Here is a 26272-nt window from a genome sequence, read left to right as displayed (position 1 = left end):
GCATCATAGGTGGGAATCTACTGACAAAGTTTTAACTATTCAACTCAAATTTATGCCTTTAATCTCCTACACTCTTTTCTCCCAAGAACTCTGTTTAGTGACCATTGTCCTCACATCCCTCAATTTTAGATAGCGGGAGTGCTCTGGAGGTTTATTTCCATGTAAATGCACAAGTGAATCTTGGGCTCCCGCTGTCATCCATCACCTCTGCAGACCAGATTTTCACAATTTAAGCTCTGATACTGATCCCCCCTTTAATCCATTTAATCCATATAATTTCAATCCTTCAGTGACTGATGATGATGTGTTTCTTCCAAGTGGACTTATTTGACATCTCATGTAGATGGCTGCTTGTTTGGAAACAAACCTTTAGGACCTCAGACACTATTTTATTTGACAGTTGGGCACCATCTAGATTCTTCACCACCTGTTGCTATAGCAACCATATCTTCTGTGTTCCCTTCCTGAGGGCGAGTATCGAGCAGGGACCAGACCTTTCTTGACCCTAGTCTGGAAGTTCTGCTGAAATTAGTTCAGAATTACAGCAATATGCAAGCCTCACTGACGGACTGGGAATGAAGTACATTGCCTGAGACTTGAGCTCAGGTCTTCTCCCTGGACAGTGAGAATTCTACATCTCATTATAAACAAAATGCGTAAAGAGCATGTATCATTCATGTCAAATAAAGCTGCAGAGGGTAGAACACGCTGATGAAATGACTGTAGACTGCAGGCCTATGAGAGAGACAGTGGCTCCCACGTAGCTGTGAGCTTTTACTTCTGCCGTGGCAGCTCTCCCTACATAACTCCCTGAAACTCTCCTTATAGAAAATCCTCCCGTGAGAAAAGTACAGACATCTCAATAGGTTGCACACACACACACACATACACACACACACACTCCTTGAGTTCATGTAGCAACAAGTTTTCCATGAAAGTTTTGAGTGAGTTGTTATTCTACGTTTCGATTAATGCTGACCTCAGCTGGAATAATTTGCTCCTCTATGTAATTTGTACTTCAGGACATAAGAAGTTGAAACAAGTTGTCTGGTACACCAGCTTTTGCACATCTGCCAGTAAAGCAAAGATTTCAATGTGGAAGACAGTACCCATGGTCATTATATCGGTGTTTCGCATCCTCCAAAGGATTAAGAGCCAAGAAGGCAATGCAGAGGTACAGACATATACCTAAAGCAAACCCTCTGTTACAGGTGCACATGTAACCAAGGACTATGCACGTCTGTGGGACACCTGAATACGGGGATCTAGAATTGGCGTAAAAGGATCTTTGTGGCAGTGATATAATGGAATAAATAAGCAGTTGTCAAGAAGGTGGTTGGTTTCAGCTCATGGTGACCCCAGGAGTATGCGAGTAGAACCCTGTTCTATCAAGTCTGAAGTGGTTGTTATATGGGAAGCAGATTGACAGTCCTCTCTTGTGAGCTGCTTCTGGGTGGATTAGAACCTCCATGCTTTGACTCACGCTAGGGATATGAGAAATATTGAGCCTGTACACATGGCAGTGCCTTTAGGAATTACTTGTGATAGAATAAAGCCATCAACATTCTGAGTTAACTCTATTAATAACATGGTTCGGAAGGGGGCAGGGATATTTCTCTGAACATGTAGCTTACGCATTGGTAACACTGAAGCCAATGGGACCTTCAAATGAAAGAAAGTCAAAACCCAGGTGGGTGTCTGGATGGGTCCTGCCTGCTGGTGGTTTCTCTCCAGCTTTTGCTTTTCTTACCCATCTTCTTTGGCACTTTGAAGGGCCATTAGCCCTAGTGTGAATGTGTATGGATAGTCAACCCGATGGCATCTTATTTATGCCATTTTACAGGCTGTAAAGTCATTTTTCCTCCACTGCTACTTCTGTCCATCTCTCCACTGCAAGAGCCCCAGTGTGCAGTTAGATTAAATAGCTAATTCTTGACTACTTTTTGGAAAACTCTTTAGAAAATTACTGCCCTAGGCACATAAAATAGAGGACAGAAATTTCATAGCTGTTGTGCAACAAATGAGTTTTTCTTGGAAGGGGGATAATCCTCCTGATCCTTGCTTTGAATATACACAAGATGAAGCTTGGGGCTGTGTTTCAAATCTAATTATTTTGATGGTGGGCTCCAGTGTTTCGAGTGCAGCCATTTTGGTACCATCACGCACACACTCTGCCATTGATTCGATGCCAAATCACAGTGACCCTTTAGGACAGGGTAGAATGGCCCCTGTGGGTTTCTGACACTGTAATTCTTTCTGGGAGGGGAAAGCCCCATCTTTCTCCCTTGGAACAGCTGGTGGTTTCAACCTGCAGTTAGCAGGACAACTCATAACCACTACACCACTAGAGCCCCATTGCATACCATCACTCACTCCCTCCCTACCATCGAGTAGATGCTGACTCATAGCAACTCTATAGGACAGGGCAGAATTGCCCTGTGAGTTTCCGAGACCCTAGCTGTTTAGTAGTACCATAGTAAAATTTAAAAATGTATCTTAGGGATGTATTAGAATGGAAAATATTCCTGACCTAGCAAGAAATCCCAAAGAAATAGTTTCGTTTGTTGAGCCCACTAGTAAGCAAGGTCTTTCAGACATGGTTTGCCATTGAGACTCACCAGCCAGTAGTATAGGAACCTTAAACCACATGGCTGTTGGCTTTAACAGCACAGTCTACTTGGAAATAAAATGCTTGTATTCGTTTCCTTCCCCAAAGTCCACTCTGGCTGTTGCATTTTTCCTTAGTCAAAGTTGATGAACTTGAGAATAAAGATTGGGCTCTCTACCCTAAGACTGGCCCCCTAGCGCCCAGGGTTTGTGATCTCAGTCATCCATTCTTGTCTTGTAAGGCTATTCTGTGGTAACAAAGGGCTAAATGCCTGAAGTTTGCCCCGAGCAACAATTATTGCTCTCAGGCTCATTAAATTCTAGCCTGAACGAGACTCCTGAATACAGCTATCTGTGATTATTATTAAAATCAATGGACCGGTTTAATTCTATCTCCAGTGCATTCATAAGAAAGGAGATATGATCCCTGGTAAGGGAAAGTCAGAGATCTTTTCTTCATAAACACATGGGTGGGGTGGATGATGACCGGCACTCTTTGCCTCGCTGCTCTTGGGTCACAAGGATAGAAACCCCCAGGAATGAGTGGCCTGCTACGGGGCTGGTGCCCAGAAAGCTCAGTGTAGCAGTTACGCAATCTTAAAGTTGCAGAATCCCCACATGGTTTAAAAATATCTACCAAGTGCAAAGATTCATGCTAAGTAATACAATAATGCATGATACATATTTTTATAACAGCAACAAATACAAGAAGAAGAGCTGCTGCTGAGGCTGCTAATTTATACACAAACACCCCATGGGATTTGGTTTGGAGTTTTAGGGGAATGGGTCTCACGGGACATCCAGTACTTGACTATCGTGTTTAGGGTTTTTTGTTTGATCTCCAGCTTTGTTGCATAGTGCGGGGGTCTGGAAGGCTTAGAAGTGACCATGCAAGTTGCAACAATTCTGACTTTATTCACTTGGAGCAAGAGAGGAAGAAGAGTCAAAAAGTGGAGGAGGAAGTGGGATGTGTAGCTAGTTGCTTTCATGAACAATTGTCTCCTTTGCCCTGAAAACAGGACTGCATGGTGCCTGTCTACTATTCTGGAATGTTTTCATCAAAGAGTCTGTAAAGGAATCCTGATCAAAGGGGAGAAATGGGCAAGATAATTCCACATTCTCACTGCTGCCTTTCTGGGGCCATGGAGGCTGAAGTAATGAGTGTCTTGGGATCATCTTTAAACCTCAAACCAAAACCATCCCCCTGAAATCTTCCTAAAACCAAACAACCGTTTTGCTTAATCAGTAAAGAATTGTCTGCCTGGAGCATGGTGCTTCTTAAAAGAACTCCCTGTGTCCGATCAAATTGACAATAGCAAGTAGACATCTCAGATAGGAAGGTGAGGTTGTAGAGAGTTGATGTCCATGAGAGAGGGACCATTTGGAAAAGGTGAGAGAGAAGGACTGAACAACTCGAAGAACGCAGCCAGTGTCCCCGAGTTGTACATGTCAAATTACTCAATTGTCATGTGCTTTGCTGTGCATATTTTCAACTATATAGATATCTTTAATTTCTATAAATCATTTCATGGGGACACTTACAGCTCTTATAACAACCCATATATCCATTGTATCAAGCACATTTGTATATTTGTTGCCATAATTCTTTTCAAAACATTTTCCTCTACTTAAGCCCTGGGTATCAGCTCTTCTTTTTACCCTCCTCCCCCCACCCTCTGACCCTCATGACCCCTTCATAAACTATAAATTATTATTATTTTCATATCTGATACCATCTGCCATCTCTCTTCACCCACATTTCTCTTGTTCATCCCCCTCAGTGGCAGGGGTGTGTGTGTGTGTGTGTGTGTGTGTGTGTGTGTGTGTGTGTGTGTGTGTGTGTGTGATACGTGTATCATTGTGATCAGTTCCCCCATGTCCCCCTTCTCCCTCAACCTTCCCTCTACCCTCTTGGTATTGTTACTCCCATTATTGTTCCTGAGGGGTTTATCTGTCCTGGATTCCATGTGTCGAGAGCTCCTTATCTGTGCCAGTGTACATGCTCCAGTCTAGCCGGGTTTGTAAGGTAGAGCTGGGATCATGATAGCGGGAGTGGCAGTATTAAAGACCTAGAGGAATGTTGTTTGTTTTGATGTCAACAATATATTAAAAAAATTAATTAGACATGAAAAATACAATTAAGGCACAGAGCACTACAAGGCCTACCTTTGGAGACTTGTAAACCAAGGGACTGAATTCCAGGGGATGCTTGGGTGTAGATAGGCAGTCTCAGCAACTATACTTCCTTTTTGTTGATGGTGCTGTAAAAATATATATCACATATTATTCCAATCCCTAGCACAATCGCTGCACTTTTTGGACAGTTTAAATACAAAAAAATAAACCAGAAACTATAAAATGAACGGAGGACCGAGCCAGGAAGAGCAGGAGTTGAGCGGTAGCGGTCAGCAGGGATCAAAGGGTGAGAACGTCTGTTGGCCACCATATAACTCTTGGGTTTCATTTTGTCACACAGGGAGTTGTCCAAAGCATGATGACAAAACGAGAGAAATAAAGTGTCCAAATCTGTTGCTGTGGAGTCAGTTCTTACTCACGGCAACACCATACGTTTCAGAACAGAACGAGGCTAGGGTTTTCAAAGGCTACGATTTTTTGGAAGTGGTTCACTGCCAAATTTTTCTTCTAAGGCACCTCTGTGTGGATTTGAAAGGAATAGCTTTGATGATTAGCCAAAGGCTTAATGCTTTGCACTACCAGGGGCTGCCATATTCAGAGCATTCCCACCAAACCCACTGCAACGGATGCATAGCCTCTGGATATAGGGTTTCAGACACTGTACATCTTTAAGGAAGCAAGCAAGCCCGTCTCTCTCTGCCGAGCAACTGGTAGGTTTGAAACGTGGACCTTGTCAGCAACCTGATGACCAACCGTCAGCACTATCTGAGTTCATTCAAAGCACTAGCAAGGGGAACGCATTCACATGGTTCCCGAGCCCTCCTGAGAGGCAGGCACTAGAAACAGAGAGCTACGGAGACGGAATTGCCATAGAGGAAGTATGCTCGGGCTGAACAGATGGACTGTGGCCACCGAGGTGGGCGAAAAAGAATAGGACGTATTTCGGAAACACTTTGACAATAAGTATCTAAATATTTACCTAAATAAATAACCTTTAAATCTTAAAATATGAAAAATAAATGCTTTAAATAAATGCTCTTAGAACCTTAATATTTAAATATGTACCTAAATATTCAGATAATAATATTATTTAAATTGTCTTGTGATTAGCGAGAGGAGGGAGAAAGTAATTATTTTTGTTCTAACTCCTGCCAAGCTGCTCCTGACTCTTGGTAGTTTGTTCAAAACTGAATCAGAATGTCATGATCTGATTTCCAGTGGCTGATATTGAGAAGTTGATCTCTAGGACTTTGGTCCTAGACCAATTTAGTCTGGAAACCCCACTGAAACCTGCCACCATGTACACATAAGTCCCTACTGATGGATAGGCAGTGCCCGTGCATGAGGTACATTGGGAATTGAATTCCAGTCTTCTACACGAAAGGCAAGAATTCATGAGGGTCAGTAAAGGAATAGTTCTTGCTCAAGTGAAAGAGTGGGTTATGTACTTATAAGAGAAGACAGTGCCTCCTTGAGTTATTGTAAGATCTCTGGCGGGGTTTCCCCATTGGGCTGTTAGCCCCAAGATCAGGAGTTCTAAAAACCCAGCTGCTGCAAGGGAGAAAGGTGAGACTTTCTACTCCTGTCACATGGACAGCCTCACAACCCACGGGGGCAGCTCGAATTGGTGCTTCGGAGTCACTAAGCATGGAATTGGGTGGCTAGCAGCGAATTTGGGTTTGGAGTTGTCTGTCCAAACCTGTGTAACAACAGTCAGCAGCCAGGAGAGCCTGTTTCAGCTGTCCCCCAGCTTTACAGCAGTCAAAGCACAAAGAAAAGGAAAGTTAGTTTCCAGAATCACACTGTTAAATAACATCACTAAACCCTGACTCTAAAAGGTTAGAAATGACAACGTGTAACAAATGGAAATTACTGTCATTATAGTCAGCGATGCTGTTCACTGGAGGGAACAGGGTGTTGTTTCCCAGCTGTCCGGAGTCTATCAAAGCCCCAGGGTACATGGGAGTTCACTTCACCCAGGTTCTTTATCCATAAAGAATGAGGATGCTTCCCGCCCACACAGAATCCCACTTAGTCAACTTGACATTGAGATAGCGCTGATGTTCATTGTATGTCTTAAAGCTCTTACGGCTCAGCATCGAGTATCCCTCGCTATAAGTTTGAGACCTTCATTCCTTTTAGTGTCTAGTTATGGAGCCCTGGTTACATAGTGGTTACCGGTGGGGCTGCTAGCCAAAAGGTCAGCAGTGTGAAACCGCTAGTCACTCGCAGGAGAAAGATGAGGCTTTCTGTTCCTGTTAAGTAGGGTGGGGGTTGGTAAAAAAGGAGCTAACATTAAGGAGTTCAACAACAAAGAGAATTGAGACACTTAGTTTATTGTGCCAACCTGGCCGATAAGAATATGTGGGGTTAATCGAAAGACAGAGAGCTAACTGGCTTGGTGAGCCTCGCCTATCTATTTCTTGGGTCTTTTTCTTTGTGATGGTTGGATCAGGGTGCAGCTGCCTTAGCCAGTTGCCTGCTTCAGCTGGCAAGGCTTACTTCCTGCAAGACATCCCCAAGGAGAAGCCACATGGACCTACCCTGATGCAGCCCTGTGTGCTGGAGCACCCGTGTGGAGACCTCTGCCAGTGATGAGATGCTTATACATTCACTGATTCAGCTTTCCTCCTTCAGTCGGCATCATTACGTGTGTTTCATGAGATGGAGGATGAATTTTTGGATTGGTGTTGGACATATGGGTTAATGTTAGACTTGTAGGCTTGGGCAATTCTGGGTTGGGATGTTTTCTTGATGTGCACTTACCCTTTATATAAAATTCTCTCTTGTACATGAGTTTCTGTGGATTTGTTTCTCTAATGTACCCAGACTAACACAGAATGTATTGAAACTGTGGTAGCAACTGCACAAGACTTCAATACCATGGAGTGCTATGATATTTGTATTCGCTCCCAATAAAATGGTTTTGGAAAAAATTAAAACAAAATAGAATTACAGTCTTGTAAACCTACAGGGGGAGTTCTATCCTATAGGGTCCCATGAATCAGAAGTGGCTCGATGGCAGTGCATTTAGCTTTTTTTTTTTTTAACCTTATTAGCCTTCTTCATCATTGTCACCCTCATTGGGAGTCTTCTCAGACAATCTCTTCTTGCCTCCTTCAGCAAAACCCAAACTCTTCATGCAGATGAACTCTGCTGGGGCTTGTCTCCTACGTTCATCTAACCTGTGCAGCTTAACTGGTAGGAGCACGATGAAATTTGGGCCACAGATATTTTCTGTATTAAAAAAATACCAAATTAGGCATTATTCAGCTATTTACTCTTGTTTTGTTAACTCAGTTGTGAGTGCTGGCGTATCTTGATTTTGTATTATGACATGTTTGAAATGTTAGAATGAGAAGAAACCCTCAAAGTATACTGACCCGTTCAGTCCTTTTCCAGATGAAGAAACTGCTGCCGAGCAAAGTAAAACCACTTTTCCTAGGCTGCCCAACGGCGTGCCGGAGCCGGCTTTAGAACTCAGGTGCCTTGGCTCTCAGACAAGTATTTCTTTCATTACCAGACTGCTTTCCAGACCTTTCTTAAGATTCCACCGACAGACAGAGATATGCCAGGTGTAGAAGCGTCAGCCTTGTCTGCTAGAAAAGTACAGTTGTCAAAGTGGCCCATGTGTACCTGTATCTGCTCATGGTTTCGCGTCAAGAGACTGTGCCTTTGATACCATGCCTCTGTGAATATGACCGTTTCTACTCGTTTTCCTGTGGGTAGCAGTGAACATTCTTTTCCAGGGCACTTAAAAAAAAACTGTGGTTCAAATGCACATAGCATGACATTTGCAGTTTTGAAGTGGCAATTCAGTGACGATGATTATTTTTACAATCTTGTGCCCCCGTCACCACTTGTAGGCTCATTAAAGGAGTCGCTCGGTAGAGTCCCAATGGTGCTGTTGAGTACGCTGTTGGACTGCTCACCAGAAGGTTGGCGATTCAAACCCACTTATAGCTCCAAGCGGGGAAACAGGACTATGTGCTCCCATACAGATTTACAGTCTTGGGAACCCGACACCAGGTCACTATGAACGGAAATGGACTTGGCAGCAGTGCGTTTTTTCGTAAGATGGGGAAAGTGGTCAACACGTTTGGCTCTTAGCCAAGAGGTTGAGGGTTGGAGTCCAGACAGAAGTGCCATGGAAGAAAGAGTCGCGACCTACTTCTGAAAACTCAGTCCTTGAAAATTCTCCGGAGAATAACCTGATTCTGAGACATGGGGTCGCACTGCACCCGAGTGATTGGCTTGATGACAATGTTTTTCTTTTTAAAATTAAGAACATCAATAAAGCCTTATCGTCTCGGAGCAAAACCATGTTTGTCGATAATGTCTTGGCCCTGAAAAGAAGAGGAGGGTTCCCTCACAAGATGCCCAGGACCTGCCAAGCCCGGCTGCTTGGCTCTGATGACATGAAGTTGGCCAGGCAACGCCGAGGGGCCTTTCAAACAAGTCTAGCTCACCATGCCTGGCCGGCTGCCATTCTCTGAGAAGGCAAGTAGGCGCAGCCAATTAGGACTGGAAGGTAATGGCTGACATGTTACCCTTTAAGACATGTTGATATTTCATGGCCAGAGGTTTGTTTGTACTGAACTAATCAGTCCATGTAGGGCTTTATTAGCTAATTGGTCAGGATCAAAACTCCCAAGAGCATTTGGAAAATAGTCATCTGTGATTGAAAGGGGGTGGGGGTGGGGGTACAATGAAGCCAAAAGTGTGGATCTTTGAGAACCCTTGCCAACCTGAGCATAATAAGCTTGTCTGGGAAGAAATGCATTTAAAATAGGACCCTCTGTAGTAAGCTTAGAAAAACGGTGGCATAGGGCTTATTAGGTCATAACGGAGACTTGGAGACTTGAAACTCCAGGCCAGCTCCAATAGTATCCACAATTTGCCATGCTGCTTCTTTAGGAAAGCGGACAATGCGCAAAATACCTCAGCTCCCCTTTACCCAAAGAGAAAAATATGCTTCTTATTCAAGTCTCTTTTGATCCTCGTTTAAAAAGGTTTCGTGAAGACAAGTAGTCTACTTGAATGAAGCCTTGTCATCTCGGAAGACAAACATGTCTGTAGATAATGTCTCGGCCCTGAAAAGAAGCGGAGGGTGCCTGTAAGATGCCCAGGACCTGCCAAGCCAGGTTGCTTGAGTCGGCTCCAACTCATAACGACCTTCAGCACCATGGAACCAAATATTGCCCCTCCTGCACCAGCCGCACAATTGTTCTTATGTCGCGGTCATTGTGCCGATCCATCTGATCCAAGGTCTCCCTCTTTCCCCGTTGCTCCACTTTACTAAGCATGATGGCCTTCCCCAGGAACTGGCCTCTCTTGACACCATGTGCAAAGTGAAGCGCAGTCTGGCTGTGCTTCTTCCAAGACAGAGGTGCTTGTTCTGCCGGCAGTTCCCAGAATGGAAGCGCAGCACGCCTTCTGTGATCCGCCCTACCCGCGACCCTCTCTTGGTTAGCATCAACCACCAAAGTGCTCCCACCTCACTGTTGTTAGCTGCCATCAACTCAGCCCCTGGCTCGTGACAACCCCATGCAAAACCGAGGAGCACGCTGTCCTCCTCATGATGGTTTGTGCTTTCGGCCATCGCGATTGGAGGGCTTGCTTTGGCAGATTTCAGAGGTGGTTTGCTCATCCGGAAGCTCCGCAGAAACCTGTCCAGCATTGTCCCCAAAAACCAAACTCACTGCCATCCAGTCGATAAGTCTCATAGCGACCCCGACGGACAAGGTAGACTTTCCCCTGCTGAGTTTCTGAGACTGTAACTCTTGTTGGGAGTAGCTCCGTCTTTCTCCTGAAGAGCAGGCTGGTGCTTTCAAACGGCTGGCCGTGGAGTGAGCAATGGGTAGCTACTGTGTGTCACCAAAGGTCTAGTCCCTATGCCTCCACTGACATGCGGTAACTGCACATGAGCTGCATTCGCTGGGGAAAGAACACAAGTCTCCCTCATGGAAGGTGAGAATTCTGCCACTGCCCAATTAAACCTTGGGGAAAAAAATCAAGGTGTGAAATGCACCTGTGAATCAAAGATTGGAGACCAGTAAACACATAAATATGCTTGCTATTTCTTTCCAGCTAGTAAAATTAACTAGCTGGAAAGAAATAGTAACAACAACAATAAAAAGGTAAAGTAACTTCAGAAACCCTGAGTGATGAATCAATTCTTTTGTTCACGGGCTAAGCCATTTAATCCAGTAATGTGGTCTTGTCTTGCACACTCCTTGCCTGATTATGGCACCTATAATGTTATAACTTGTTTAATGAACAGTTTTCCACAGTAGATTGTAAGCTCTGTAGGGAAGGAATCGTGTCTCTTTTATTCAGTTTCTCTGCCACCATCTACGAAAGTGCTCGCTTCCTGGCCAAGCAAGGAGGAAGCGAAGAAAAGAGAAAGGAGAAACTGAGGATGTTGTCGTTGTCACTGTTGTTGTCATTGTTAGGGGCCATTGCATTGTTTCTGACTCCTAGTGACCCATGAACCACAGAATGAAACGCCGCCATCCCGGGCCATCCTCACCATTGTTCTTAGGTTTCAGCACAGCGCTGCCGCCTGCAGCCAGTCATCTTGTTAAGGACCTGCTTCTTTTGTGCCGTCCCTCAACTTCCCCAGCATTATGTCCTTCTCCAGGGACGTGTCTCTTCTGAAAACATGTGCAAAGTCCAGGAGATGAAGTCTACCACTCCTGCCTCTAAGAAGAATCAGCGAGTGTGTATTGTCTACATAGGTTATGAGTATCTGAGGATAGGGAAGTATCTGACCTTGGTGAATATTTTACCCATGGGCCTTGCTCAAATTCCTACTTTATGAGCTGAATTAAGGTTTTAAATGAGTGAAATGAACTCTGAGATTAAACTGCCAACTTTTTGATTCATAGCTAAAACCCAAACTTAATGCCATCCAGTTGATTCTAACTCGTAGTGACCCTGTAAGACAGGGTAGCACTGCTCCACAGGGTTTCTGAGGCTACCATTCTGTCTGGGAGTAGAAAGTCTCATCTTTCTCCAGTGGTGGGCCAGTGGTTTCAAACTGCCAATCTTGCAGTTAGCAGTCCAACACATGGTCACTATGCCACCAAGGCTTCTAGCACTTAAATTCTAATATAGTATCTGATAGGGATTTCAGTGTAATGAGAACATAATTCATTGGGTTCTCCCAATAAACCTGAGATTTTTGAAATTCATAAGGAAATTGATTATCTGGGAGTATGTGACTTGGCCACGTTCACAGGGTTAGTAAGTGACAGGGTTAGGGGGAGAATTTACGTCTTCTGGCTACTGATTTTGATCCTTGCAATGATCTGAAGATATTACACAGCTGAAATGTCAATTTGTGAGAACTTTTAATTTCCCAAGTAGCTAGGGTCATTGTGGTATCATTGTTTCCAGTATTTATTGAACACTTATAAAATGGTAAGGAGCCCTGGCGGCATAGTGGTTATGTGTTGGGCTGGTAAACGCAAGGTCAGCAGTTCAAAACCACCAGCTGCTCCTCAGGAGAAAGACGGACTTTCTACTCCCATAAAGGGTTACCGTCTCAGAGATTCACAGGGACAGATCTACTTTGTCCTATAGGGTCACTATGAGTTGGCAAAGACTCAGTGACAGTGAGTTTACAAAATGGTCAAAATGGTAGTCGCTGCTGTGAATGTTGTAGTATATCTATGATGTGCTCCAAAGAAGATTCACTTGTACCTTAAAAACACCCCATTTTGAAATGAATCCATAGAATTCCTTTTCTCTATGATCTAAACTGTATAAAGAATCCAACTCTGGGTATAGACGAGAAATAACTGGAGTAATTGAGGCATAGGTAATTATGTAAGCAATCAGTGCAATTTCAAGTTCTCAGAATGCACTTCCACACCCAATCCATTACCATTCACCTGTGTTCAATTAATCTCTCCTTATTTCCTGGGCTCTGAATCCAGAGTCCTTTGATTAGGATGTCAGCAAGGTCTCAGGTTTGTATGGAATGCCTAGGACAGTATCAACCTAACACATGATAAAAATCTGGCAAACGTTTGTTTATATCCTGGGTGAAAATTCCTTATTATATCAGTTAGTTATTTGAATTGATAAGTCACATTCTCCCCCACCCACACCCCTCTGCACTAAGCACTTTTCACTACTTGAAAATTTGTATGTGCTTTAAAATTACTCTTTTTTTATTGTGCATTTTATATGGCGTATATACGTGAGTATAAACTGACCCTAATATCAGCTGAGGCACCTAATTCTACCACAAAAACTGCATCAAAAAGGTGCTGAAAACCTCGGTTTATACACAGGTATATATGGTATCTACGATATATGGAAGCTGTGAACTTAGCACCCAAACCAAACCTACTGCCATCAAGCTAATTCAGACTCTTAGCAACCCAATATGACTAAATTGAGAACTGCTATGTAACGTTTCTGAGGCTGTACATCTTTACTGGAGCAGACAGCTTCAGCCTCATCTCCCTACTTTGGAGTGACTGGTGGATTTGATCGGCCCATCTTGTGGTTCAAAGCCCAACACAATCCACTATGTGTCCAGGGATCCTTTGAATTTAGTGCCCACTGGCCCCGAGTTCCTGAAAATGCACCGTGTCTGTGGAGGGCAGGGTAGAACTGTTCCTGTGAGTTTCCGAGATGGTACCTCTTTATGGGAGTGGAAAGCCCCATCTTTCACCCAAGGTGTGGCTGGTGGTTTTGAACTGCTGACTTTGCAGCTAAGCAGCCCAGTGTGCAATCACTGCTCCACCAAGAGCCGTTTGAATCCGGCACAGTGAAGTATAAATCCGCTGTCAGTACTAAAAGCCATTCGATAGCATGGTCCTGCATCTCCTCATAAAGCTTCCTATCAGCAAGTATTCCTTTTTTCATCAAAACGTCCCAGTTCCCAAGCAGAACTTCTAACTTATGCTTTCAAATATTGATAAGAGTGTCCACTGAATCGTAAAGATCCCAAGGGGCTTGAAACAGATGCGCGTGCTTTCTTTGCCCCGCCTGTCTTCTGAGAAAAAGGCACAGATGACCACAAAAAGAATAAGGACCATTCCGTGTGGGATTCAAGAGGAGAGTCTGATTTAGGAGAAGTGCTCTGAGAAATTCCCCACCCCACCTTCCGAATTACAGCTGAGTTATGACCTTATAACTTGTCTGTGGTCAACTGTTCTTGTTAGGGACTGTTCTGACTCACAGCGACCCTGAGTGCAACAGAACGAGACACAGCCCGGTCCCATTGCATTCTCACAATTGGTGTTAGGTTTGTGCCCATTGCTGTAGGTGCTGTGTTGCAGGCACTGTCCATCTAGGGACTGGTCCCTGCCGATAATGTTGCTGTTAATAAAATAAGATATTTTATTCTAGGGAAGAGAACATCTTGAAGGAATTATATTCTGCTAGTTACCAAATTTAATTGCACAGAATACGTCTTGCTTACTTTAGCCAGCAAATACCTAGATTGAATGCATTGCAGAGAATCGGTTTGATGCTGATGAATAAGAAGCCTGGATGGGAACTCAACATGTATCCAATTTAGGATTAGTGCCTTTGTCGTAAAACTTTTTTGTGTGTCACCGTTAAGTTTTAATGCAAAAACACGTATGTCAGAGTTTGCTTCCTGCCACTTAAAGACAGAGATGTTGACTATCCTTTGTTAATGAGAGTGGTATGCGCCGATCAGAAGAGTGCACCTTGACACGTTTCCCAGGGCCTGGTGTAAGGACAGGGACAGCGTTCCTGCTTCTCGTGCACTCTCCGGAGTCTCGTCCGCCCCGAGAGGTGACTGCTGCACGCTCCACTCCGACAACACACCATTTTATTTTTAAACCAGATCTCATTAAAATCCATGTGCCTACAAGGAACACTGAGAAAGAGACCATAAAAAGAAGTTTTAAGGGAAACAGGCACATGAATCCATCTGATCGTAATGCTGAACAAGAAACGTTCTGAATTGGAGCTGTAGCTCCCCCCTCCTTTGCCAATCAGACGGGCATCCACCGTGTTTGCGTGTCCAAAGCTGGCCCGTCGGAAGTTCATTAATGAAAGGATTGAGGTGAAACCCTGCAGTGAGGTTATTTACACCTGACTTTTCTTTCTAATGGCAAAACGAACTCAGCTATCAGATGGATTCCTGCCCAGAGTGAGCCTAGAGGGCAGAGTAGCACTGCCCCTGGGGGCTGCTCATTCTGGAAACCTTGGCAGTAGGACGACGCCTCATCTTTTTCCCAAGGAGGCACTGCGGGTTTCCAACTGCTGACCTCGTGGTTAGCAGCTCAGCGCCTAACCCACTGCACCACCAAAGCCCTTATGATTCTAGTGTTCACAGATGATCACAGCCAAATCTAGAACAAGTTGATTCTAACTCGTGGCAACCCTGCACGACAAAGTAGAATTTACCCTGTGTGTTACTGAGATTGTTGAACCTTCACGGCCTTAAAAAGCCTCAACTTTCCCCCTTGGAATGGCTGGTGGTTTCGAACGGTTGATCGTTCTATTAGCAGCCCAACCCATTATGCCACTAGGGCCCTCAGCCACTCATTCAATCACTGCCATGGAGTCAATACTGACTCACAGTGACCCCACCCCACCCCCTTACCTCCGTGTGTTTCCAAGGCTGTAACTGTTTACGGGAGTAAAAAGCCCAGTCTCTCTCCCTGAGAGCTGCTGGTGGTTTCCAACTGCCAACCAGGCAGCTCGCATCCTACCGCGCAATCACTACACCACCAGGGCTCTAGGACTTTCCAATTGAGTGCAACTGCTTTTATCATTGACAGTAGCTCTGCAAGTATGTGGGAGGAATGAAGAGTTTTATGTAAAATGGCTTTGAATATGCAATAAATCATTAGTAAAATTTCAGATGAGATGCTGGTTTAAATGATTCTGAAGAGATACGAATGGTTACAGAAACTGGTTTTTGACATGAACTGAGAGTTATGACTTGAAGATCAGTATCAGAGAACTGTCTTGTTTGTTAAGTGGGCCTGAGGTTACAAAGAACAGCTGGTTTCCTTCATTTTATTTCCGAGAATGGGCTATTACGCTACACAGATTTGGAGAAGAGTCAAAATTAGGGCTCATTTGTTTGCATGTCTCCAGAACACTTAGACTGCTTACACCGAGAGGCGTTTTCTTCAGTTCCTGTAACTGAGAAGTCCACTCGGAGACTGACTCTAATGCAAAGTTTCATCTGCTGTGACTGGGTCCAGCCGTTTCTCTCTCCGGTTCTTTGCTTCGTTTTCTGGGTGTTGGCTTCCTTCTAGACACGATCTCGTCTGTTGGTCTGAATGTGGTTGCCAGTTATTGCGAGCAGCCCTCTTGGCATGATGAAGTGCTTGGCTGCTAACCAAGGTCATCAGTTTGCATCCACTGTCATCGAGGAGGAAGAAAACACGTGTTGATCTGCTCCATCAAGGTTCAAGCCCAGGAAGGCCTGTGGGCCGGTTCTACTCGGTCACATGGGTTGCTAGGTATCAGATTGACTGCAGGGCACGTAACGGCAATGACATACTCTTCCAAGTTCATAGTTGAAGACAAAGAAGCTTCTTTGTCCCATAATTTCTAAGCAGTCGGGGCTGGATTAAATTAAGTTCTCACCCCTACGTCGGTCATAGTGGCCAAAGAAATACCAAATCCCAAACTAAACCCATTGTAAAGTGACAATACTGTAAATTGTTATGGGACAGAAGCTGGTAGGTTTGAACCAGACTTTATGGGTAGCAATCCCAATGCTGACCCGAAAGCACCACTGGGGCTTTTTTTGGGCCAGGGAAATGGAAGGCAGCAGATAACTTAGCCCATCTTTTTTTTTTTAAACGATTTATTAGGGGCTCATACAACTCTTATCACAGTCCATACATATACATACAACAATTGTATAAAGCACATCTGTACATTCTTTGCCCTAATCATTTTCTTTTTTTTCCTCCTCTTTTCTTTTTTTACATTTTATTAGGGACTCATACAACTCTTATCACAATCCATACATATACATACATCAATTGTATAAAGCACATCCATACATTCCCTGCCCCAATCATTCTCAAAGCATTTGCTCTTCACTTAAGCCCTTTGCATCAGGTCCTCTTTTTTTTCCCCTCCCTCCCCGCTCCCCCTTCCCTCATGTGCCCTTGGTGAATTATACATCGTTATTTTGTCATATCTTGCCCTATCTGGAGTCTCCCTTTCACCCTTCTCTGCTGTCCCTCTCCCAGGGAAGAGGTCACATGTGGATCCTTGTAATCAGTTCCCCCTTTCCAACCCATTCACCCTCCACTCTCCCAGCATCGTCCCTCACACCCTTGGTCCTGAAGGTATCATCCACCCTGATTCCCTGTGCCTCCAGTCCTCATATGTACCAGTGTACAACCTCTGTCCTATCCAGCCCTGCAAGGTAGAATTCGGATCATGGTAGTTGGGGGGAGGAAGCATCCAGGATCTGGGGGAAAGCTGGGTTCTTCATCGGCACTACCTCGCACCCTAATTAACCCATCTCCTCTCCTAAACCCCTCTATGAGGGGATCTCCATTGACTGACACTTGGGCCTTGGGTCTCCACTCTGCACCTCCCCCTTCATTCAATATGGTATATATATATATATACATACATACATACATATACACACACATATACACATACATACACACATATATCCTTTTTTTTTTTTTGCATGTTGCCTTATACCTGGTCCCTTTGGCACCTCGTGATCGCACTGGCTGGTGTGCTTCTTCCATGTGGGCTTTTTTGCTTCTGAGCTAGATGGCCGCTTGTTCACCTTCAAGCCTTTAAGACCCCAGACACTATCTCTTTTGATAGCTGGGCACCATCAGCTTTCTTCACCACATTTGCTTATGCACCCATTTGTCTTCAGCGACCCTATCATGGAGGTGTGCAGTCAATGATATGATTTTTTGTTCTTTGATGCCTGATAACTGATCCCTTCGGGACCACTCGATCACACAGGCTGGTGTGTTCTTCCATGTGGACTTTGTTGCTTCTGAGCTAGATGGCTGCTTGTTTATCTTCAAGCCTTTAAGACCCCAGTCACTATCTCTTTTGATAGCCGGGCACCATCAGCTTTCTTCACCACATTTGCTTGTTCATCCACTTTGGCTCCAGCAGTTGTGTAGGGAGAGTGAGCATCATAGAGTTCCAATTTAATAAAAGAAAGTATTCATGCATTGAGGGAGTGTTTGAGTAGAGGCCCAAGGTCCTTCTGCCACCTTAATACTTAACCTATAAATATAGACACATAGATCTATTTCCAACTTAGATCTATTTCCAACTTAGCTCCTCCTGACTCTCGATGTGACCTCAAAGAACCACACAAAAAAATCACACGGCAGTTTGTAGGTGTTGGGATGGTGAGACTAGATATCAGAGACATAGCTGATTACCAATCCTAAAAATAAAAGGAACCCTCAGAATTTTTAGTGAGACTCTTTTACGATGATCAAATTTTGTGAAACATTAATATAAAACATTTATACAGTGTCTGCAAAACAACCGTGACAGCGAGTCACCATTTTTTGAGGTAGCCTCTTTGGAATTTTAAACAAATCTGTTTGGAAAAACCTTTCTTCTGTTAAACCCAAGTCTGCATCATCTTGTCTTCCATCCACCTGTTCTTAATTTGCTCTGGTAGTCACAAAAGTAAATTCGATTCTGCTTCTACATTGGAACCTTCGTAATGTATATTAAACTAGTCATGAGAATCATCCTATGTATCTCTTCCAGGCTTATAATATGCCCTATTCTCTCATCTATTTTTAATCTTAAAAGTTGTAGTCCCCTCACTCTTTATGGAGTCTTCTTTGTATAAGTTCTAGTTAATAAGTTCCAAACGCAGGCATACAGTTCAGGGATAGAGAGACTCATTGTGGCCATTGGAATGTAGTTTCCTAGCACGAGGAAATGGGGACTAAATCTTATGGAAAATAACTTTAGCAGCAGTCTTTTTTTTTTTTTTTTAATTTGGAACGCTTCATGAATTTGTGGGTCATGCTTGTGCAGGGGCCATGCTAATCTTCTCTGTATCGTTCCGATTTTAGTCTCTGTGCTGCCGAAGCAAGGACTAGCAGCAGTCTTAAAAGTAGACAGTCTCATGATAAAAAATATAAATGAGGTAAAATATCTGTAACTAGAACATGTGCAAAAATGCTTTAGAACATGATCTCAGTAATCTCTATTTAATCTTTATGTTGGAGGCTTGATATTGAAGCTGATGAATTAGCAGTATTTTCATATATAAATGCTTAATAATATACATGTACATATATGGACTATTTTATTTCTGATGAGAACTCTTTTTAATTTCTCTTATGCAACTGAAAGAGAAAATCATTACATCAACATGACCTTGATCATATTCTATTTATAATTTGAACACTGAGTCCTTTCGTTGCTGTGACTAAACGCGAGCAGAGGGATAAAAGTAAAACCAACAGAAGATGCTGCTAGGGCTGGCCTATGAGGATAGTCGGTGTTCTTCCACCCTCTTGCTCTATGACCTCATCCTTCCCCATCAATATCACCTACAAAACACTGAGGAGTTTCGTTATGTTTATAACCTATTATTACCACCCAGTAACCACTGAGTTCATCCTATTCCTCTGCTCTCTCCTTTCAGGGAATAGTCAGATTGGTATTAACTCTGGAAAGGCTGCTCTCCATGAGACACGTAAGAAATGGGACAGACCTGATTTGGGAAAGCCTCCAATGAAGCGTCTGGAATCCTGCTCTCTCCATTGTGTCCATACCCAAGTCCTGGGGATCTACTTCCGCAATGTGATCTCATGCACATTCTTTTTGCTCAAACTTCATTGTTCGAGATAGCCTTCGTGTATTAGTCTGGGTACTTTAGAGAAACAAATCCACAGAATCTCATGTATAAAAGAGATTTATGTAAAGGTTAAGTGAGCATCAAGAAAACATCCCAACCCAGTGCAGCCCAAGCCCACAAGTCCAACATTAGCCCATATGTCCAACACCAGTCCACAAAGTCCTCCTCCATCTCACAAAACAGACACAAAGATGCTGACTGCAGGAGGAAAGCTGAGTCAGTGAATGTGTAAGCATCTCAGCACTGGCAGGGGTCTCCACATGGCAGCTCCAGCACCCAGGGCTGCATCGAGGTAGGTCCATGTGGCTTCTCCTCAGGGATGTCTTGTAGGAAGTGAGCCTTGCCAGCTGAAGCAGGGAACTTGCTAAGGCAGCTGCACCCTGGTCCGACCATCAGAAAGCAAGAGACTGAGAACTCTAAAGATGAGGTTCACCGAGTCATTTATCCCTCCACCCTCCAATTAACCCCACATGTGTCTATCAGCCAGGTTGGCACAATGAACTAACTACCTCACTTGTCATTAACCACGCGGGATGCTTCTGAACTGTCTCTTCCCATCCTCCAATTTATTCTCCCAACAGCAGCCAGCCAGCTCAGAGATGTGCAGAGCATCATGCTTTCACTGCACTTAGGTCAAAATAAAAGTCTTTCACATGGTCTGCAAGATCTGGCCTAAACGTCCTGGCCCGTCTCCCTCCATTCTCTCAGTGCATTGCTGATCTACCCAGTGTGTTACATTTATATGCCTAGACGTAGCTTTAGTTATGCATTTGAACTTTTTACGGTGAATTGGGGTAAGGTTTCCTGAGCGATCCATCCCTGCGCATTCAACAATGACACGTGCTTCATCTCACTCCGAACGGTCCCCGCGAGGCAGCAGCCCCGCTCATCCCTTCAGCTCTGCGTTTCCACCTCTTTCCCTCCTACAACGGAGGCTTAACTACGTTGTGCTTTGGGGCTTTTGCACGCTCCCTCTCCCCTGCTTGGAGCAATCCCCAATCTCTCTGCCCAGCGACCTTCTACTACCCATTCAGCTCTTAGCACAAGTGTTATTTACTTGGTGCTTTTTCCCCTGAAAGCTCAGTTCGGGAACGCAGATTACACTCTCTGAAAGAGCCCTTTCCTTTCCTTTCTGAGCAGCTGTCCGTGTGCCATTTGAATGCTTGACGCCTGTCTTTGCAGGTGGAAGAGCACAGCAGGAGGAGCAGGCAGGCTCACCACTGGATCTCTAGAGTGTGATCCGACAGCCTGTGTTTCAATCCGTGTACCCTCCCTCGCAGCTGCGCAACAGGGAAAATAGTATCAAATTTCCCCCTAGGATTATCGCAAGGATAAAACCACAGAATCCATGTAAAGTGCTAAGTACAGAGCCTGACATGTAATTTGTATTCAGGCCACATTGCTTATTAGCTTAACCAACCAGACCAGTCGCTGTTGAGTTGATTCTGGCTGACTGGGGCCACATGTGTGACACAATTGCACTACACAGGGTTTTCAAACCTCTGACCTCTTGGACATCGATGTCCAGGCCTTTCTACTGAGGTGCTTTTTACCACACCAGGACTCCTGTGTATGCCATTAGCAGATTGTCATTGCTTTTACTGTTTACTTATGTAGGCATAGGCCATTTTGAAATGATGTCAGTTTAATCGAACAACTCTAAGAAGTCTCTAGAACAGTTTTTGTAGTCACAGTAGCAATGCAAAAAAAAGTTTTTGACTCATAGTCTCACTATGATTTTCCTTGGATGTTTTAAAATTATTCATGCTGATTGTCAAATATTCCCATCTAGCCATTCAAATCTATAGCTTCATATCTGCTTCCAAGGATGTTTCAGAACATTTGAATTTTCTATTTGTAGAAGGTATGTAGGTATTCCCATAGTTATTGTACCAGAAAACCACGGGGGCAGTTCTACACTTGATGGCAGTGAGGTTTTTTGTCAAGAGAGCAAGTGATTAATATACTTAACTTCTAACGGAAAGGATGGAGACTCAAGTTAATCTGAGGCACTTAGAAAAAAAGACCTGATAATGTATTTCAACAAATCAACCATTGAAAACCCTATGGATCCCTGATCTCTGGCACAGGTAGATCACAACGAACTGGAATTAACAGCAATGAGAGTGGGGTTCTAAGCAGTTATTTTCAAATGTTTTAAAAAGTAACTATTAAAAAATCATTTTATTGGGGGCTCTTACAACTCTTAGTACAATCCATACATCAATTGTATCAGACTTATTTGTACTCATGTTGCCATTGCTCTTTTCTAGACATTTACTTTCTATTGAGCCCTTGGTAGCAGCTCCTCTTTTCTCCCCCTCCCCCCTTCCTGGCCCCTTGATTGATTATAAATTATTATTTTAATATCTCACACTGACCGCTGTCTTCCTTCCCCTCTCGTTTCCATTGTTTTTGCCCCAAATTAAAAAAAAATCAATCCACTGGTAATCTCCGAAAGATAATGTCCCAGTAAATAAACTGGTGAGATTAATTCTTACCACATTGCTCAAGGTCAAACAAACAAAGTAACTAGACGACGGAGTTCAGTTTCCATCACAAGGCGTTGGTTGGGCCACTTGCAGAGATGTTTTTTCTTTATGAACTTTATACATTTGTGGAAAATAACAGTGGTCCCCCACACCCCTCTTTTACTGTTTGAATTCACTCTTTTCCTAGTGGAGTCACCACAGGGGCGCGTTCTATACTTTCACCACAGTCTAGATGTTGGAATTGTGTCCTGTTTTGTATAGATTTTCAGTGTCAGACACCTTCCTTGGGGTGCATAACTATGTGAGATGAGACTCTGAATGTAAGATAGCTCGACAGATAACGACAACAGACTAAGTTGAACAGTCTTTAAACTCCGTGCTCATAGATTGTTTGCCTTTTGCTTTAATGGCGTCTGGCACAGAGAAGTAAAGACAAAAATATACTTTGGTCCTGTGGTATTTATAGCATTGGCAGTTTAACAAGAGTGCCCTATTTGGGAATTTTTTCAAGTGAGTTTTATTCCAGGACAACATAGTCATAAGCTGGTGGCAGAGAGGCTCATGCTGACTAAAAAAGGGGACAATATTAATTGTGTATAATTCCATGAAGGGTGAGATGGAACTCAGGTCAGTAGACATGTTCCTCAATTCATAAGCACCTTGACCTAGAAGACACCGACAGCAGTGGAATAATCACTGAGATGTAGCATAGTTGCTGTCTATGCTTTCATAAGACACCTTGTCTTTATGAGTTTGCAGATGAGAAAGGCAATGGCTACACCTGGTAATTCTGAATAATGTGTATCCACATGTATATGGCACTCTCATTACTAGGGAATGAGTGATACAACCTCACCCAACCATTCCAGATAACCGGACGCTCGAGTGTGTTATAGGCGTACCTTTTTAATCTTTCTAAAATGCACATGAATTTTTCTTTAAGAGCAAACAAAACATGGAACTATAAATAAATATTGTTTTGTTACCTTCTAACTTGCCTCTTTTTAGTACGTTCTCTACAAAGACATGTTCCCCACAATCCAGCCAGAAGGATCTTCGTAACAAACTAAAACGAAGCCTGCCATGCACCTGATGTCAGTATTCAATGGCTCTCAACTGCAGTCAGTGAGCACTCAATGACTCTACCCTCTCACTTGCCCTCTCCGATGAGGTGACACCCCTCCCCCATGACCTTCATCCCCCCATGTATTCGCTTTACTGGTGCTGACCCCTCCTTTCTGATCACTCTGCTGACGAGCGAGGGCTCTTTCTACGTGCTGCCTACTGGTATGGTATGGTATACATCTCACCTCAAATCACCACTAAGCCACCGGCTTCTTGTCTGCCTGGTTCACCCTTGCTCGGTAGGTAGAATGAGAGAACGGGCAACTTTCTACCTGGCATATGATATACACAGCACTTGTTTGTTATGCAATGTGAAATACATTGACATTTTACTTAAATGCGGTGGGTTTTCACTCTTTCTTTCAAGGTAAAGTTTAATCTGGCTCATCTGGTTATTAAATGTATAATGTCACTGAAACATATCACCTAAAACGCTGTAAAAAAAAAACCCCGTGTGTTTCTGGGTCCCTTGTGACAGTCCAATGTTCTTTGTTGGTGGAGGGTTTGCCCTGCCCCGGACGGTTGACCAGGTCTGGAGACAACGTTAGTTGGCACGACTGGCGTCCAGTGAGAAGAGGCCAGGAACGCTGCTCAGAGCTCTACCCAGCAAACAAGCGTCAGCCTACAATGTGAGCAGTGCTGAGATTAGAGGGTGATATATTTCGCAGGTCCACTGGAAAGACCCTGCCCGACCAGCCGCGCCCTCGCCCCCCAACTCCACACAGCAGTTTTCAGCGGCTTGATTTCTCAGAAGCAGGAAACAGCCGCGAAAGGAGCAGTAATTTGCAGTGGAGAACACACGGCAGTGACAAGGCCCACGAGGCAAAACCCCCAAACCCACTGCCATCGAGCTGATTCAGAGGAATGGGGACACTATCAAGGGTTACTGAGACTTTATTTTATTTTTATAAATCACTTTATTGGGGGCTCTTACAGCTCTTATAACAATCAACATCAATTGTATCAAGCACATTTGTACATAGGTTGCCATCATTTCCAAAACATTTTTTTTCTACTTGAGCCCTTGGTATCAGCTCCTCTTTTTTACCCTCCCCCACTCCCCACCCACCCTTCTACACCCTTGATAATTTATAGATTATTTTTATTTTCATATTTTACACCATCCACTGTCTCCCTTTATCCACGTTTCTGTTGTTTGTTCCCGTGGGGGTGAGGGGGTGCGGTGTTTGTATATCGATCACTGTGATCGGTTCCGTCTTTCTTCCCCTTCTCCCTCCACTTTCTCACTATCCTTGTGGTATCGCTACTCTCATGATTGGCCCTGAGGCATTTATCTTCCTGGATTCTGTGGGTTGAGAGCTCTGATTTGTGCCCGTGTACATGCTCTGGTCTAGCCAGATTTGTCAGAGAGAACTTAGGTTGTGATAGTGGGGTGGGGTGGAGGGAGGAAGCATTAAAGAACTAGAGGATTGTTGTGTGTTTTGTCAGTGCTGTACAGCACCTTGGCTGGCTCGTCCCTTTCTTGCGACCCTTCTGTGAGGTCACGTCCAATTGCCAACAGATGCACTTTGGGTCTTCATTCTGACTCCCATCGTTTACATTGAAATAGGTGTTTGTTTTGGGTCTTCTGATGCCTGACACCTGATCCCGTCGACACCTCATGATCACACAGGTTGGTGTGCTTCTTCCATGTGGGCTTTGTTTCCCTGATAGACAGTCGCTTATTTAGTTTCAAGCCTTTTAGACCCCAGATGCTGTATCTTGTAATAGCCAGACACCATCAACTTTCTTTACATTAGTTTATGCACCATTTTGTCTTCAGCAATCGTTTCGGGAAGGTGAGCATCACAGAATGCCAGGTTATTAGAACAAAGTGTTTTTGCATTAAGGGAGGACTTAAATAAAGGCCCAATGTCCATCGGCTACTTTAATACTTAACCTATAAACATATGTACAGAGACCTATATCCCTATCATTATATATGAATATATTTACACATGCACATGCCTATGTCTATACTTCTCTCAATGCTGAGACTTAATCTTTACTGTCGCTGGTGGGTCCGAACCACTCTCCTTTCAGTTAGCACGAGATGTTTCTCCCATAGCACCACGAGAAGCCCTTCTCATACACCAGGGCACAGGAGCGCCAAGGACAGGAAGCCGAAATGGACTGAGACATAACAACACACAGCTCAGGGCTTAAGAGCAGCACCGAAGTTATAGGTTCTTTTACCGGTTGCCTGAAAGGTCGGACTTCCGTAAAAATAAAGGTTCAGATGCAATTCTTGGCTCCAAAAGATTGTCTTTTTGCAATTGGAGTCCACTGGTGCCAACATGCTGTCCTTGATCAACAAGATCTTGCCACTCCTCTTTAGAACAGTCTTCAGAGCCTATGCCACACTCTTTGAATAGAATTAGTGGCAGAAAAACATTTTCCTCTGTGTCAGGACTTTTATTTTAGGGAAAAAAGAATTGGGCCTACCAATTCCTTAATTGGCAAACAAGGAAAGGCATCCATGCTCCTAAAGCCACTTGAACACATGTGCAGACAGGCTGTAACTTATATAAATCTGATCCTAAATATATTCCAAGAAAGAGTTTCACATTGGGCTATAATTTCATTGGTGGGACTAAAAAGCATTGGTGGGATCAAGCAAGTTTGCACCAGTTAGGCAGAGCCACTACCCAATTTTTTGTTGAGTTCAGCAAACTGCTTATTAAAATGGCACTTGAAACCAGGGTGAACACCTTAGGGTGAACAGCCGGGGAATTACCCCGTGTGGAAATCACAAATTTACATTCCTCACTCTTTTTTAGCGTTCATCTGCATGGCAGTGTATTCTAAGCACCCATAGTGATGCTGTTCATTCCATCCACAGTTATAAAATATTAGACAGAACTATGCTTGTAATATTTATTGATTTCATAAAATTTGTTATTCTTTTGATGAAATACTATATTTTTATTCCTTTTCATTGGTTACCTTGGTAAACAAACATATAACACGAAGAGAAAAAGGGCCAAGCAATCAGAGGGTGACACGCACTCATTTGATTCAGCTTTGTGTTATGCCCCAAATTTCAAGAGAGATTATGAGTGACTTATGC

The 26272-nt window shown here is 43.7% G+C and overlaps 1 protein-coding gene and 1 non-coding gene across 4 annotated transcripts in view; one reads left to right on the top strand and one right to left on the bottom strand.

The window, feature by feature from the left end:
* SYNPO2 (synaptopodin 2) overlaps window positions 1–26272 on the top strand; it is a 250065-nt gene that overhangs the window by 51612 nt on the left and 172181 nt on the right. The window lies entirely within an intron of this gene.
* Window positions 18712–18818, bottom strand: LOC142444010 (U6 spliceosomal RNA). The gene has a single exon (XR_012783705.1). It is a non-coding gene; the product is annotated as a U6 spliceosomal RNA (small nuclear RNA).

This window comes from Tenrec ecaudatus, chromosome 3 (assembly GCF_050624435.1).
Source record: "Tenrec ecaudatus isolate mTenEca1 chromosome 3, mTenEca1.hap1, whole genome shotgun sequence".
Taxonomy (NCBI): Eukaryota; Metazoa; Chordata; class Mammalia; order Afrosoricida; family Tenrecidae; genus Tenrec; species Tenrec ecaudatus.
This window is presented reverse-complemented; position numbering and strand designations above follow the sequence as displayed.